The 17368-nt window shown below is 38.5% G+C and overlaps 1 long non-coding RNA gene across 6 annotated transcripts in view; it reads left to right on the forward strand.

Annotated features, from left to right (window-relative positions):
- Positions 1-17368, forward strand: part of LOC115294678 — a 116120-nt gene that overhangs the window by 80748 nt on the left and 18004 nt on the right. For 2 of the 6 annotated variants that reach the window (XR_003910052.1, XR_003910056.1), the window contains one exon: positions 5033-5168. The exons of 2 other annotated variants lie outside the window; for them this stretch is intronic. This is a non-coding gene — a long non-coding RNA (uncharacterized LOC115294678). Of the gene's footprint in view, positions 1-290; positions 362-2671; positions 2836-5032; positions 5169-17368 lie in introns of those variants that run through there. 2 more of the 6 variants (XR_003910054.1, XR_003910055.1) reach the window with 2 other exon arrangements.

Consider the following 17368-nt stretch of genomic DNA (forward strand, 5'->3'; position numbering starts at 1 on the left):
GAAGGTTTAAGTATAATTTCTCAAGATATCCTGGCAGTCACTTGCTCCCTAATTGCTAAAAAAAAGTTTTGTTTCCTGTCCCAGTTCTTTTCTTTATCAATTTTATTGTGTTACCTTAGGCGAATTATTTGACCATCTCTGGGTTTACTTTCTCTATATGAAAAATAAGAGTTCAACTAGGTGATTTCTAAAATCATCTCCCATTCTAAATTCTGTGAATCTTTGGTAACAGATTTAAAATTTAATTATTTGGAGAAAATTCAAGGAGAAACACTTCCTTTTATCTGCAGATTCCCTTTGGAACACCCTTTTGCTAGAGATGGAGATAAGAGCCAGAAAGCGGGGCCACGATATGCTACAGTGCACTTCTGCTAGCTCTTTGGTTAGTTAGCCTTTTCTTACTCATATTTTGCAAACACAGAGTATTGCATATGCTGAATTTGTAACATGCTCTGTTACAAATGTCTAGAAGAGGACAGATGGGAGATCAGGCAACAGTCCTTTTTTTCTTCCAAATTTAAAAAATGCATTAATGCTATTCAGACCACTTTCCAATATAGTAGTGATATTAGGGCACATATGCTCATTTGAGAGGCAGTGCAGGTTCTGTATCTCTAGGAATCATCTCTGCAATCCCATCTCTCACGTTTTACCATATCCAATTATTTTCTAAAACTAAAAGGATTCAATATTACTAATGACAGTAGGCTATCTCCTTGGAGCAGCGACTCATCTGCCTTCAAATGAATTACTGGAGAGAATTTAGTCCATCCAAAGGAGTTTCTTACAAACTTTCTGGAAAATATTCTCCAAAATGTTCTAACTCAGACATCTACTTACTGCTGGCTTAATGATCAAAAGAATTTAGAGAGCACAAAGCATTTTGAAGCCGAGGTGATTTAAATGCCCGTTCTGCCATATCCCTTGTTCTTGAATGTGTTCACTCACTTGCTGAATTTATAGAACCAATTTGGGAGAAGAACAATGTTTCTGCCTTCCCTAAGAAATTCCTCAAATTCCTTACCATGACAATCAAAAGAAAATCTGAGCTGCTCTTTGTGAGACATTTCTTACATACTCAGCAGCAGTAAAAGTCTTGATTGTTCAGGTTTCAGAAAAAAAAGTTACGAAATGTCCTTATTTTGTCTACCTTTAAAAGCATTGTTTAGAATGCCGCAGTAGATAAAACACAACAAAAACTGGAAAAACAAAGAACTCCACAATTAACTACAGGTAGAGTATGTATGGCATAAGCTTTATAATCAAACAGAGCTGACTTCAAATATTAGCTCAGACATTTGCTAGTTCTGATTCTGCATATTTCCCTTAAGGACTCTGAATCTCAGTTTTCATCCACAAAATGGAACCCAGTGTTGGGTGTTATAAGTTTTAAACAAGATAATATATATTTAATATACTTAGCACAGTCCTTGGAACATATAAAATGTCCAGTAAATACTAGCCATTGTGAACTGGTGGCTAACCTTTTAATTTTATTGCTAAAAGTTGAAGAGCATTTTAAACATGCAACTAGAATACCATTATTAACACTGCAAAGAAATGAAGGATTCCTCACTATCATTAACTGCCCAGTGTTCACATTTCTCTAGCAAGTTTATTCAAATTAGTATCTAAACAACACCCATATGTTAAATTTGGTAGCCATTTTTCCTAACAGTCTTTAACCTATTGACTTTCTTTCCCTCTCCCTTTCTGCCTTTCATTCGTTCTTTCTTTTTCTTTCTTTCTTTCTTTCTTTCTTTCTTTCTTTCTTTCTTTCTTTCTTTCTTTCTTTCTTTCGTTCTTTCTTTCGTTCTTTCGTTCTTTCTTGCTTTCTTTTTTCTTTCTTTTCCTTTCTTTCTTCCTTTCTTTCTTTCTTTCTTTCTTTCTTTCTTTCTTTCTTTCTTTCTTTCTTTCTTTCTTTCTTTCTTTCTTCTTTCTTTCCCATGCTTTTTATTTGTTGAAGCAATCAGATCATTAGTTCTGTAGTAATATTCATATTCTTGTTTGCCTGGTTACACATGCTGTAATGTTATTGAAAATGCTAACTTGATAAAAACTCAGACTTTAAAATTTAGCACTACCTGAAATTAGATGGTTAATCTAGCTAGCCTTGACAAAATCATAAATTCCATGAGGTCATGCTTTATTACTCTTTTACATCCTTATGGGGCCTGATGATATAGTACTAGGCAATACTTGCTTGATCAATTACTGAGAGTAATATCCTGCATTTGACTCATTAATATTGACATTTATATTAGGGATGAGTTAAGAATTGGGAATTTAAGAATTAAGTCTTGCCTTGCCATAAGTTTGCTGTTTGGCACTGAAAAAAAATCATTAAATATTTCTGAGCCTTAAAGGCGAGGAGCTCTGCCTTATACATTTACCATGGGAATAAAAACTGCATGAGTGGTAAAATGAATGCTGGTTAAATAATAAGTGTTATTCTTTTTTAATAAAAAGCATCAAGACTGATATCTAATTATAACATCAGCAGTTGAATAAAAGTCTGAAAGGACTCACTGATTGAAAAGCCACCCTTATATTTAAATAATGGAAAATGATTTTTCCTCCTCAGTTTCCATTTCTCTCTTGGCCATTATCATGCAGTTTCACATGTCATATTATAATTGGAGAATGAGCTTTCTCCTGATTCTCTCATCAGGTGAAAACCCAATTGATAAAATGATTGGCGTAGTTGGCAAATGAGCAAGCGACTCTGCCTTATACAACTAGAGCTCCTAATTACATCAGAGCGCCTCTGAAAGCGGCGAGGACAAGTCTCCTGTCCCAAAGGGCAACTGAAGAGTCATCCATGAATTTTTAACCAATGGCAAATTAATATGGAACATCCATAGAAATAAATATGAATTCATGCGAAAACAAATGTTGTTACAAAAAGCATCATTCCACTGAATACTGGATATAGTTGTAATGACTGTCATTTGAAGTGAAACGAATGTCCTTAGTTTAGTTTTAACAAAGGCTCTGTAAGTGCCTAGTGTCTGGGCACCTAATACATTTATTCATTAAAAAAATTTTTTTAGATAGTTTATTTTTGAGACAGAGCACGAGTGGGGGAGGGGCAGAGAGAGAGAGAGAGAGAGAGAGAGAGAGAGAGAGAGAGAGAGAGAGACACACACAGAATCTGAACCAGGCTCCAGGCTCTGAGCTGTCAGCACAGAACCTGATGCAGGGCTCAAACCCACGAACTGCGAGATCATGACCTGAGCCGAAGTCGGACGCTTAACTGACTGAGCCACCCAGGCGCCCCTACATTTAATCATTTAAAAAACGGATTTTAAGTTCTATTTAAGATTTATTTATGAAAATTTTGATTCACAATTAAGATATGGATTGTGGTGGGAGAACTACAATGAATGGCCAGGACATAGCATAGTTGCAAAATTGCAGGAATGTTGAACATACAAGACTGACTCTGCTTGTAGACTTAACTGGAGGCTTACGTCTATCTGTTCTCTTTGGTTTGCAATGAAGCTGTTTTTAATCAGGGAATGATACGCCACATCTGCATAGACAAGTAGGTCAGAGCAGTGGTTCTCATCCGAGGGAGACTGTTTAAAAATACTAGTCTCAAAGGGTCACCCAAGACCAATTACGAATCAGAATTTCTAAAGGAGCGTCTCGGGTATTTATGGCTATGAGGTCAAAAAGCTAGAATTAGCTCCTTTTCATTTTCTCCTTAGTTAAAACTGGAAAGCTGGGGATAAAATTAATTTTGAGAAAGTGTATAACTTTTAAAAATTACAGTAGGCCAGGAAGGAAGCACATGAGGTAGCTGTTATATTACGTCTTCTGTGAGCACAATTACAAACCGCGGACCAAGCCACTGTTCAGGGTTTCAGCTCCTTGAAGGTATTTCTGGTCCTTATGCTTTTCCTCATTTAGAGATTACCTCCTCCCCTAAATTTGTCAACTTCAAACCCTCTGTAGACAATTTAGGTTTTCTAACAAGATTTCTTTCTCAAGACCACTTTTATGTGTGAAATATCTTATGAAAATCATTTTCTCAACCAAAAAACACTGATAAAAATTTTTTCCCCATGACTCACTATAATGAGTAGGTTTTCATGTAAAAATAGTCAGGTCCAAAATATCCATATGTTTTTCACCGATTTTTTTTGCTCAATAATTGTTGAAAGAGGTAAAACGTATAACCTGCTGGAAAGGAAGTTTTGTTAGGAAAATCTGTTCAATTTTCAGGAATGATTTATATCTGGACGTGAAAGAGAAGAAAAGGTTCTTTGTCCATCTAACTTCAGTCTCTTCTAAGTTGGTACGGTTTTCTGCAAGTTAGAATGTCCTTTCATTTATCTTACAACTTTCTTTAGTTTGACTATTTTTTTAAAGTTTATATATTTATTTTGAGAGACAGAGAGGGATTGTGCGTGAGAAGGGAGGGACAGGGAGAGAGAGAGGGGGAGAGAGAAGATCCCAAGCAGGCTCCGCCCTGGGGCTCAGGCTCACCAGCCTGGGATCAAGACATGAGTCAAAATCAAGAGTCAGCTGCTTCACTGACTGGGCCACTGAGGCCCTCCTAGTTTGACTTGTATACGTCTCTTATTTTACTGCCAGTTCAAGGCTTATGGATTTGTGCTTCCTCGTAAGGCTTGTCTGCATCCCACCATATCTTCAAAACTCGTTCCTTATAAAGTAAATCCTCCTTGGTTGCCTGGGTGGCTCAGTCAGTTAAGCATCTGACTCTTGATTTTGGCTCAAGTCAGGATCTCACGGATCATGAGTTTGAGTCTTGTATAGGGGCTCAGAGCCTGCTTGGGAGTCTCTCTCCCTCTCTCTCTGCTCTTTCCCCACTAGTTCTCTCTCTCTCTGTCTCTCTTTAAATAAATAAACTTAAGGAAATAAAATAAATCCTTCTTTTTGAATTATCTGGTAAGTGTCAGTTGTTTGTGGTTAGAGCCAAAGTCTGATGTATCCCCTCTCTCAAACTATTCTATTTATGGTGCTGTACCTTCTCTCTTTCTGGTTGGATGGAACATCACACAAGGTGCCCTGAGAGTAGCAGCATGGAGGCCTGTGTTCTTGAACACCGGCAATACTGAACAGCACTGGGGTGTGACACCGTCGATTCCAGGATTCCAAATGACTGGCACGCTGCGGCCTTGACCCCATCACGGCTGTGTTCACCTGTAGGTCACAGCAGCATCTTTGGCAAAATCATTCCATTATGGTATACCTAACATAAGAAATATTTAAATTCATCAATGATCTGATAATACATTCTGCCAACAGATATAAATTTATTTATTGACCAACCATGGAAGGATTTCATTTATGAAATAGGCGCTTGATAAATGATTTTGTGGGTGACAAGGTTTGGATTTATTCTTGAGTTGTGATGCACTATAAGTGCATACCAAGGAATGCATCGCTGTGCTAGTTAATTAAGTGGTCAGTATATTACCACGATTTAGTATACTCTGTCTCAGATCACACAATTCCATTTTAAGAGATATGTGTGAATCTTTACTTAGATTATCATGAGGAGACAAATTTTAGTCTCATAAGTAGTATTACTGAGGTGGCTGTCTATTTTATACTAAATGATTATCAGAGTATCTTTTATGTGCCACACAGTGAGGCAGGTACTGGGATTAAAGTAGTGAACAGGTAGATACTGTCTGCATTTGGGAAACTTATATTTTATTAAATAAGATGCATGCCAAAGGAATAATTTACAAATAATTTATGGATTGCAATTATTGCATGGTAATATGGTTTCTGTTTTCTATCCCTCTCCTCATCCTACTCTGTCTCCCCTATCCTACCTAGAACCTGGCTCATACTGAGACCAAGAAAACGAGGTTTTTGACTCAAGAGCCATTACCTTTAGCAGAATAAAGTGCAGAACTATACCTAAAGCTGTTAATCTTAATACTATGAAGAAGCTAATGACTTTATACTGAGAATTTAGGGGTGCCTGGGTGGCTTAGTTGGTTACAATTGTCCAACTTCAGCTCATGTCATGATCTCACGGTTCATAAGTTCGAGCCCCACATTGGGCTCTTTGCTGACAGTGAGGAGTTTGCTTGGGATTCTCTCTCTCTCTCCCTCTCTCTGCCCCTCCCTGACTCACACTTTCTCTCTCTCTCTCTCAGTATAAATACATAAACTTTATAGTAAGAATCTAATACTGACACCAGTGAAGGATTCCCCCCTCCCCCATTTTGCCCTCAGCAATGAAATCTCTGGAACAATTTTAAAATGGAGCATAAAGGAACTGAACAAGAAGCAGCAGACTATGGGGGCATAGTTGAAGGAACTGAGAGTGAGGAGCAAAGAACATACAGAGGATCATAAAGCTGTGGGAGGAAGGAGATAGAATAGGCCCTTGACAGAGATACTTTTATGCCTACGTCTAGGCTGTCTGGGAATATGAAGACCATCTAGAACACTGGAGGAGCTGGGTGTTCTCAGTGAGTGTAGGTCCCTGGCATTCATGTCTTTATGTGTTCTCCTCCCAAACTAGAAAAGGTTGGCCAGGGTAACCAACAGAATATTGTAGAGATGACTGAGTATGTCTTTTGAGTCTGAGTTATAAAAGATATGTGGCTTCTGCCTTGCTTGTTTTGGACCACTCAATCTGGGAAAGCCGGTTGGCACGTTGTGAGGATTCCCAAGAATAGGTGAGATCCACAGGTGAGAACCAAGGCTTCTGTCCAGTAGACATGAGTGAGCAATTCTGGAAGTAGATTTTCTAACCTCAAACAAGCCTTTAGATGAAAGTCTGAACTGATATCTTTTCTTAAAACTTTTTTTTATAATTTATTTTTTAGAATTTACATCCAAGTTAGTTAGCATATAGTGCAACAATGATTTCAGGAATAGAATCCTTAATGCCCCTTACCCATTTAGCCCATCCCCCCCACAATCCCTCCAGCAACCCTCTGTTCTCCATATTTAAGAGTCTCTTACGTTTCCTTCCCTTCCGTATTTTTATGTTAGTTTTGTTTCCCTTCCCTTATGTTCATCTGTTTTGTATATTAAAGTCCTCATATGAGTGAAGTCATATATTTGTCTTTCTCTGACTGACTAATTTCGCTTAGCATAATACTCTCTAGTTCCATCCACATAGTTGCAAATGGCAAGATTTCATTCTTTTTGATTGCCAAGTAATACTCCATTGCATGTATTTACCACTTCTGCTTTATCCATTCATCCATTGATGGACATTTGGGCTCTTTCCAAACTTTGGCTATTGTTGATAGTGCTACCATAAATATTGGGGTGCATGTGCCCCTTTGAGACAGCATACCTATATCGCTTGGATAAATACCTAGTAGTGCAATTCCTGGGTTGTAAGGTAGTTCTATTTTTAATTTTTTGAGGAAACTCCATATTGTTTTCCATAGTGGCTGTACCAGTTTGCATTCCCACCAGCAGTGCAAAAGAAATCCTCTTTCTCTGCATCCTTGCCAACATCTGTTGTTGCCTGAGTTGTTAATGTTAGCCATTCTGATGGGTGTGAGGTGGTATTTCATTGTGGTTTTGATTTGTATTTCCCTGATGATGGGTGATTTTGAGCATTTTTTATGTGTCTGTTCACCATCTGAATGTCTTCATGAGAGAAGTGTCTATTCATGGTTTTTGCCCATTTCTTCTCTGGATTCTTTGTTTTATGGGTGTTGACTTTGAGAAGTTCTTTAGAGATTTTGGATACTAACCCTTTATCTGATATATTGTTTGCAAATATCCTCTCCCGTTCTGTTGGCTGCCTTTTGGTATTGCTGACTGTTTCCTTCACTGTACAGACTTTTTATTTTGATGAAGTCCCAATAGTTCATTTTTGCTTTTGCTTCTCTTGCCTCTGGAGAGGGGTTGGGTAAGAAATTGCTTCTTACAGCTTACAATGGTCAAGGTCCAGGAGGTTTTTGCCTGCCTTCTCCTCTAGGATTTTGATGGCTTCTGTCTTACATTTAGGTTTTTCATCCATTTTGAGTTAATTTTTGGGTGTCATGTAAGAAAGTGGTCCAAGTTCATTTTTCTGCATGTCACTGTCCAGTTTTCTGAGTACCACTTGCTGAGGAGACTGTCTTTATTCCATTGGATATTCTTTCCTGCTTTGTCAAAGATTAGTTGGCCATACATTTGTGGGTCCATTTCTGGCTTCTCTATTTTGTTCCATTGATCTGAGCGTCTGTTTTTATGCTAGTACCATACTGTCTTGATGACTAGAGCTTTGTAATACAGTTTGAAGTCTGGGATTGTGAGGCATCCAGCTTTGGTTTTCTTTTTCAACATTACCTTGGCTATTTGCGGTCTTTTACGTTTCTATACAAATTTTAGAATTGTTTGTTCTAGCTCTGTGAAGAATGCTGGTGTTGTTTTGATAGGATTGCACTGAATATGTAGATTGCTTTGGGTAGTATTCACATTTTAACAATATTTGTTCTTCCTATCCAGGAGCATGGAATATTTTCCCACTTTTTGTGTCTTCTTTAATTTCTTTCATAAACTTTCTATAGTTTTCAGTATATAGATTTTTCACCCCTTTGGTTAGGTTTATTCCTAGGTACAATTTAGTTGCTTTTGGTGCAACTGTAAATGGGATTGATTCCGTGATTTCTTTTTCTGTTGCTTCATTATTGGTGTATAGGGATGCAATAGATTTCTGTGCATTGATCTTCTATCCTGTGACTTTGCTGAATTCTTGGATCAGTTCTAGCAGCTTTTTGTGTGTGTGTATGTGTGTGTGTGTGTGTGTGTGTGTGTGTGTGTGATCTTTTGGGTTTTCCATATAGAGTATCATGTCATCTGCAAAGAGTGAAAGTTTGACCTTCTCCTGGCTGATTTGGATGCATTTTATTTCTTTGTGTTGTTTGAGGTTAAGACTTCCTGTACTATGTTGAATAAGGGTGGCAAGAGTGGACATCTGTGTTGTGTTCATCCCCTTAAGGGGAAAGCTCTCAGTTTTTCCCCATTGAGGATGATATTAGCATTGAGTCTTTCATATATGGTTTTTATGATCTTGAGGTATGATTTTTCTATTCTGACCTTATTGAGTGTGTTTATCAAGAAAGGATGCTGTATTTTGTCAAATGCTTTCTCTGCATCTATTGAAAGGATCATGTTCTTACTTTTATTGATGTGATGTATCACATTGATTGTTTTTGTGGATATTGAACCAGCCCTGCATCCCAGGTATTAACCCCACTTGGTCGTTGTGATTTTAATATATTGGTGGTTCTGGTTGGCTAGTGTCTTGTTGAGGATTTTTGCATCCATGTTCATCAGGGAAATTGATCTATAAGTTCTCCTTTTTAGTGGGGTCTTTGTCTGGTTTTGGAATCAAGGTAATGTTGCCTTCAGAGAAAGAATTTGGAAGTTTTCTATTTTTCGGAACACTTTCAAGAGAATAGGTCTTACTCTTCTTTAAATGTTTGGTAGAATTCCCCTAGAAAGCCATCTGGTCCTGGACTCTTGTTTTTTGGGAGATTTTTGATTACTAATTTGATTTTTTTTTTTACTGCTTATGGGTCTGTTCAAATTTTCTATTTCTTCCTGTTTGAGTTTTGGTAGTCTATATGTTTCTTGGAATTTGTCCATTTTTTCCAGACTGCACATTTTATTGGTGTATAACTGCTCATAATATTCTCTTATTATTGTTTGTATTTCTGTTGTGTCGGTTGTGATCTCTCCTTTTTCACTCTTGATTTTATTTATTTGAGTCCTTTCCTTTTTCTTTTTGATCAAACTGGCTAGGGGTTTATCAATTTTGTTAATTCTTTCAAAGAACCAGCTTCTGGTTCCATTGATCTATTCTACCATTGTTGTTGTTGTTGTTGTTGGTTTTGATATCATAGATTTCTGCCTTTATCTTTATTATTTCCTGTCTTCTATTGGTTTTGAGTTTTATTTTCTGTTCTTTTCCCAGCTCTTTCAGATGTAAGGTTATAGTGTGTATCCGAGACCTTTCTTCCTTCTTTAGGAAGGCCTGGCTTGCTATATACTTCCCTCTTAACACTGCTTTTGCTGCATCCCAGAGGTTTTGGGCTGTGGTGTTATCATTTTGATTGGCTTCCATGTACTTTTTACTTCCTCTTTAGCTTTTTAAAATAGTTAGTCCATTTATTCTTCAGTAAGTTGTTTCTTAGTCTCCAAGTATTTGTTGTCTTTCCAATTTTTTTCTTCTGGTTGATTTAGAGTTTCATAGTGTTGTGGTCTGAAAATATGCATGGTATGATCTTGATCTTTTTGTACTTGTTGAGGGCTGATTTGTGTCCCAGTATGTGATCTATTCTGGAATACATTCCATGAACGCTGGAGAAGAATGTGTATTCTGATGCTTTATGGTGAAATATTCTGAATATATCTGTTAAGTCCATCTGGTCCAGTGTGTCATTCCAAGCCAATGTTTCCTTATTGATATTCTGTTTAGATAATCTTGCCATTGCTGTAATTGGATGTTGAAGTCCTCTACTATTATGGTATTATTATCAAGGAGTTTCTTTATGTTTGTGATTAATTGATTTATATATTTGGGTGCTATCACATTGGAGCATAAATGTTTCCAATTGTTAGGTCTTCTTGGTGGATAAACTCCTTAATTGTGATATAATGCCTTTCTTCATCTCTTGTCTTTATTTTAAAGTATAGATTGTCTTATATAAGTATGGCTACTCCAGCTTTCTTTTGTCAACCATTAGGATGATAGATGAATCTCCAACCCTTCATTTTCAATCTGAAGGTGTCTTTAGTTCTAAAGTGGGTCTCTTGTAAACATCATATAGATGGATTTTTTTAATCCATTCTTTTACCCTATGTCTTTTGATTGTTGCATTTATTACATTGATGTTTAAAGTGAGTTCTGAAAGATATGAATTTATTGCCATTATTTTGCCTGCAGAATTGAAATTTCTAGTGGTGTTTTCTGGTCCTTTCTAGTCTTTGCTGCTTTTGGTCTTTTTTTTTTTTCTCCATCTTTTCTCACCTCAAAGAGTTCCTCTTAAAATTTCTTGCAGGGCTCATTTAGTGGTCACAAACTTTTTTAGTTTTTGTTTGTCTGGGAAACTTTTTATCTTTCCTTCTATTTTCAATGACAGCCTTGCTAGATAAAGAATTCTTGGCTATGCAGTTTTTTTTTAAATTCAGCACATTGAATATATCCTGCCACTCCTTTATGGCCTGCCAAGTTTCCATGGATAGGTCTGCTGCAAACCTGATCTGTCTTCCCTTGTATGTTAAGGACTTTTTTTTTCCCGTTGCTGCTCTCATGATTCTTTCCTTGTCTGAGTATTTTGTGAATTCGACTATACTATGCCTTGTTGATAGTTTTTGTTGAATCTAATGGGAGTCCTCTGTGCTTCCTGGATTTTGATGTTTGTGTCTTTCCCCAGGTTATGATATTTTTCCACTATGATTGCTCACATAAACCTTCTACCTCTTTCTCTCTCCTCATCCTCTGGGTCCCCTATGATTCTTTTTAATGAATCACTGAGTTTTCTAATTCTTAAGTCGTGCTCTTCTGCCTTAGTCTCTCTATTTTTTTCTGCTTCTTCATTCTCATAAATTTGTCCTCTATATCACTGATTTGCTGCTCTGTCTCATCTGTCCTGCTGCTGTGGCATCCATTTGAGATTACAGCTCGGTTATAGCATATTTTATTTCATCCTGACTAGCTTTTACTTCTTTTATCTCTGCAGAAAGAGACTCCAATCTGTCTAATACAACCCCAGCTAGTATTCTTATTATCATGATTCTATATTCTGGTTCAGACATCTTGCTTGTATCTGTGTTGATTAAGTCCCTGGCTGTCATTTCTTCCTGCTCTTTCTTTTGGAGTGAATTATTTTGCTTTGTAATCTTGAAGGAAGAAAAGTCATGAATAAGGTAAAAAAAATTTAAATTATAAAAGTAAAAACACACAAAAAAGTCAATTAAATGATGCTAAATGCTGGTTGTTGAAAGGAGCTTGATAGATTAGAGGAAAAGGAAGGAGGGGGTAAGAAATAAAGGAAAACATTTGAAATTTTGAAAAAATAAATACAATGAAATAGAATAAGATGAAATGATGGAAGTAAAATAGAATTTGAAAAATTTATTAAAAAGTAAAAATATAGTAGAAACAAAATTAAAGTAAAATATTTTTAATAAAAGTAGAAAACAAAAATAAATGTTTTGTCTTTCTGTATTCAAGGAAAAGAAAAATGAAAAAGAAAAAAATGGAATAAATGAACCAGATTACAGACTGAAATACAATTGAAATTACATCATTTTCCCTTACAAATCAAACTATAAAGCACTTTATAGTTCATAAGCTAAGTGGATGGAGAGACTTGCAGTGTTCCTGAAGAGCGAGGTTGGCCCAGCTATGCGGGGCTTAGTATAAGGCTCTGTTCTCCAATAGATGGCGCTGCTTTGCTCACTGTCATGGATTGTTCTGGTGCTTGAAGGTGTGTATGCTAATGTGTGGGAGTGGTGAAAATGGCATCACCCAGCTACCCAGTTTTTAGTATTAGAGGTCTGTTCTGATCAGCAATTGCACACCCATCTTTTGTCTTCAGTTTCTGTCCATTCCCCACTTTTACACTGTCTGTGACCAAGCCGTCAGGTTGCCAGGAGGCACCTCCCTCCTGAGTTTTACCTGGGATGTGCTGTGTTTCCCAACCTCTCACTTCTGAGGGACTGCAGCTTTGACCCACTCAGATCCTCTGGGGGAGGGTCTCACTGAGCAATGGCCAGGTGCCTACTTCACCCAGGAACGTTCGTGGGGCTGTGCTGTTGTCAATGCCCAGAGACTGTGGCTGAGTTCCAACCCACCCCAGAAAAAGTTTATGCCATCGTGTAGCAGTAGCATTTTAGGGATTATGGTAAGTCACAACATATGTCTGGCTCCAAGCTTCACCCTTAACGACCTTTTTCCAGCACCAGTCAATGTGTTTGGCTTTGGGGTGGCTCCACAGCCTCTACCAAATGTCCTTCCAGCAAGGGAACTGCCTCTCCCTGTGAGGCCCCAGGACCTCTGGACCTCACTCTCTGCTCCCGGGGACTCACCCTTCCCACCAGAGCACTGCCAGGTATAGAGCTGTGACGTTTAAGACTCTGAGCTCCCTGCTTATAGATCTTAATGGAATTTAAAGCCTCTCTTTTCTCTTTTCTCCCTTTTTTGTTCAGTCCCTGTGGCTGTTCCTACTTTTCCACCTTCTCTCCAGCTGCTTTTGTGGTGGATGCTTTTCCTGTACTCTCCTTCCATCTCCGTCCTCTCTCCATAAGCAGAAACAGCTCCTTGCCATCTGCATCTTCTCTTTCCCCCAGTTCACCTCTCTGCACTGCACACCTGCTGAGTTCTGTGGCTCAGGTTGTGAAAATTGTGTTAATCCTCAACTCAGTTTTCTAGGTGTGCAGGATGGTTTAGTATTGATCTGGCTGTATTTCACGGACATGAGGTACAAAAAAACTTCCATGCTCTTCTGCCATCTTGGCCCTTCCTCCCCAGGACTGCTATCTAAACTTGTCTTGAGACCTTGAGCCAGAGCTATCAGGTGACCTTCTGAATTCTTGACCTAAAGAAACTCTGAGTAATAAATCTGCTGTTTTAGCCTGCTATGTATTGGGGTAATTAATTATGTGGGAGTAGGTAATTAATATATTGAGAGATAATTTAAATAGAATACCCTCCTAAGTTCTACTGCTCTGTAGATTCCATAGGAGTTGAACATGGTGCCTTAACCTGAGTTATTTTTTTTTGTTCTTTTGAATTCTGCATCTGCTTGATTAGCTCAAAACAAGACTTTAGGACTACTGACTATACTATCCTGCCTTTCCATAATAAAGGGTGTAGTGTTTAAGTTACAATTTTAAGTGCTGAAGAGAGAAATACAGGGTAAAATAAAAGAATATAAGTTGTTCATACTGCTATTGTTTATGTGTAAGAGTAATACAGGCATGAGAGACTGAATAGTCTGAATAAAACTATACTATGTACACCTGGTATAAGATCATCAGCTTAACATTTTCCCGCTGAAAGTATCCGGGCTGTTAGTGCCTTAGTACTATTGATCTTTTCTTTTCTCTTTTTAAAAATATTTATTTAAATCAATTTCTATAATTTGAATCATATTTCTGCCTCTCTCCTCCTTTTAAAAACAGCCCTATTGCATTCTTTTGATAATAGAATATTCTAAAACCCTCTCTTTGTATTCTACATTACAGCTTCATTTCAAAGTCCAAATCCTTAAAATTGGCATTGTTTAGCAAATTAACAATGACTTATACCGTAGTAGATACCCTGTTATTCTTTTTATGGCTTAATGTAACAATTTGGCCATTGCATAAAAGGATATGTACCAATGATTCTAATAAATGAGACACCATCCTGAGTTCCCTTTTAAGTAGAGAAAAGCCTATTAAAATTAATTTATGAACAAAAATCCCACTGTATTCAGCAAGGCAATTTCAAGTTGAGTGATAACACTATCTCCCTTGCTCAGATGCTGCTATTTACATATTTAACATCCTGAACCACTACGGAGATTTCAACGCTATTTAAACATTAGCATAGAGCGAGCATGTGAACCAGATACATCTGCCTATTGCTTTTAAAATTTGACTCCTTTCCTTTTTTAACTTTGTCATCAAACTCGGAAAGCTTTACTAGTTCCATGGAAATTATATTATTAAGGAATGGCAGCTTCTGGCGCCCTCTTGTGGAGAAAGGCTCCTGGTGTTAGTCTTATTGGCTTGTCTTTTTCAGGGGAATCTGAAAGGATGAATCATTTCTCCATTTATTTACTCAACATGATTTTAATTACTGAAACAATGTGACTCACTTCTTGCTCAGTTATAGGACTGAGGAACTGAGATAAGTTTCTATCAAAGCAAACATGAGATATGTACAAAATTCTTGATTCTTTTTATTCTCACTTGTATTGATAATAATAATTTCTGAAATACAGTGGGTTAAGTTTAGCTAGTGGGGAGCCTTCCATTCAACATTTATCCTCTCAGGTCTGGGACCAGGATCCACGGGTATTGTCAGCAGTTGTGTCCTTGCAGGATGACTCATTAGACACAACCCCATAATTCATCCCTAGTGCCCATTCCTTCCCTGGTCTCTTCCACACATGGGTCTCCTTTGGTCTGTCCTCTGCTGACATGTTAATGTTCTTTCCTGAAGGCAGAGCATTAAGCACTTATCAGGAGCTGGAGTCTGAGTAATGGCAGTGGGCAAACACAGTGTTTGGGTAACCCATACCTACACTACACAAACTAAGACTAAAACTAGGCCCAAAGCATGTGGATGATTTCTCTGGTTCTGTTTATACTTGCCTCTGTGGAAACTCTAGCTGCATCCAGGTATTCCCATCCCAATTTCTGGAAGTTTCCATAAGTGCTCATACTCACTTCCTCAGCCACCATGCCGTGAAGTATTTTCCTTTCTTCACACCAGACCCTGGGGATGTTCAGGCTGCCTGATGTTGCCTGTTAGTGTGGGTGTAGGACACCGATGGATGTGTAGCTACGAGGATCCTGCCTCTGTTATGCTGAGACCAGCTGAGCTCACTAGAGCACGTGCTAGTGTTATGCCCAGATCACAATATCATCCCCCAAAACCAGAGACCACCAGGGAGACTGACTGAGTCACTCATGCAAAAGCAAAGCGCATTTATTATGGGCCTAAGTTCGCTGCGCTTAAGCTTGGACTCACAGACTTCACCAGCACAGTGGATCCGTGCTGAGAGCCCCGGACAAGGGCTGAGCAGGGATTTTATGGGTTTTGGGAAGGGGGAGTTACAGGAAATTGTGACATAGCTACAGTGATCCAATCATCATCGTTGGCAGTAACTTAAACCATACACATTGTTTAGAGCCTTTGTTACTTTTGGTGGGACCCAATCACAACATTTAGAGTACTAACCAATAGCAGAGTGGACCCAGGACCCCCACGTAGGGTGTAACTAGCTTTAAGCAGTAAGTGATTATCTATAGCTTCTATCTCTAGGCCTGCCCTTAGGAGTGTTAAGCATTCTAGCTGGCCACTGCTTCTGATTGGGTGTTACTAGGGTGGCCCCTGGTTGAGCAATCTGTGCCCTTGTATTGTCTAATGATTCTGGGAAACCAAAACATAGGCCTTCAAGGACAGAGGGGAAACTTGAAGCCTGTCATGGAGTCAGTTTGGTTCAGACCTGTGTCCTTTCACTAGAGATCCAGTTCTCTCAAGGCTTCCCTCTGTACTTTGTCCTGGCTTCATCTCCAAACGGGGGAAATTCCTACTCTTGTTTTATCATCTTTCCTAAAGTTCCACAGCAGTGCTGATTTGGGTGCTCAGTGTTTCTCACACCTCTGAGCCAGGCAGCTCTCCTGTGGTTATGGTAAAGGCTCTGCTCTTCATGCCTGGCCCTCAAGGACATGAAGGCAGAGAGGCCTGGGGAGGAGGGATGGGGAGTGATAGAACAAAAGGAGGCACATGCTCGTTAGTCCTCCCGTTACTCTTCACTCAGGACATTTTTATTAGAAGAAACAGTGAGTTTGACTTCTCTTTCTTTCTTTGCCCAAAGGCTCCCACACTCCTGGATTTTTTGTGGCTCTGATTTATTTGTTTGCCAGAAATGCTCAGACATGTCTGAGTCTAAGAAGAATGTAACTTAGACTCCACTGGGGTTCTCTGCATATTCATTAATGGTGACAAGAGTGATAGTGGGTTGTGGTGCCAGGTTGTAGAAAAGGAACATCTTTAGATGGAAAACACTGGCAGTGTTCATGCTTCTAAAATATTCTAGCAGTTGTTCTTGAGGGGAGACTACATCTCGGAAACTCTGCATATAGTTTTGAAGGTTCTCGAACATATCATCACGACACAATACTAAAAATGAGAAGTTCTCACATAATTCTATTTTATAAAGCACTTCCACCTTGTAATGTGATCAGCAAACATTATACAGATTATTGTAAAGCTTGTTGTTTACAGTTACTGAGGTTACAAGAAACCCAATAGCCAAATGCCTTGGTAAGTAAGTAGGCATTTTTAAAGGGAGATTGGCTTGACTATCCAGAAATCTGCATAAAGACTTTTTTGTTTCTTCTATTCTTCTGGTAATTAAGTCAAACGGGTCCTAGTACTGGCCTCATCTTTGCCTGTGGCATCTTGTGGCACAATAGCACAAGCGTAGCTCCTCCTGATATTTACGGATAGGTAGACTGGAAGACAGTATTGTTCACCGGAGGCAGGGAGGCAGCCTGCCTAGTTTTGAATTTAGGTGCCCTCACCTTCTAGCCAACTCGCCTTGACAGTAATCTTTGCCTCCATTTGAGCCTGCATTTCCTCCAAGCCTCTCTTTCCTGCTCTAAGAAATGCTGGTACCTACCTCACAGGCTCAAGACTTTG

The sequence above is a fragment of the Suricata suricatta genome, chromosome 6 (assembly GCF_006229205.1).
Source record: "Suricata suricatta isolate VVHF042 chromosome 6, meerkat_22Aug2017_6uvM2_HiC, whole genome shotgun sequence".
Taxonomy (NCBI): domain Eukaryota; kingdom Metazoa; phylum Chordata; class Mammalia; order Carnivora; family Herpestidae; genus Suricata; species Suricata suricatta.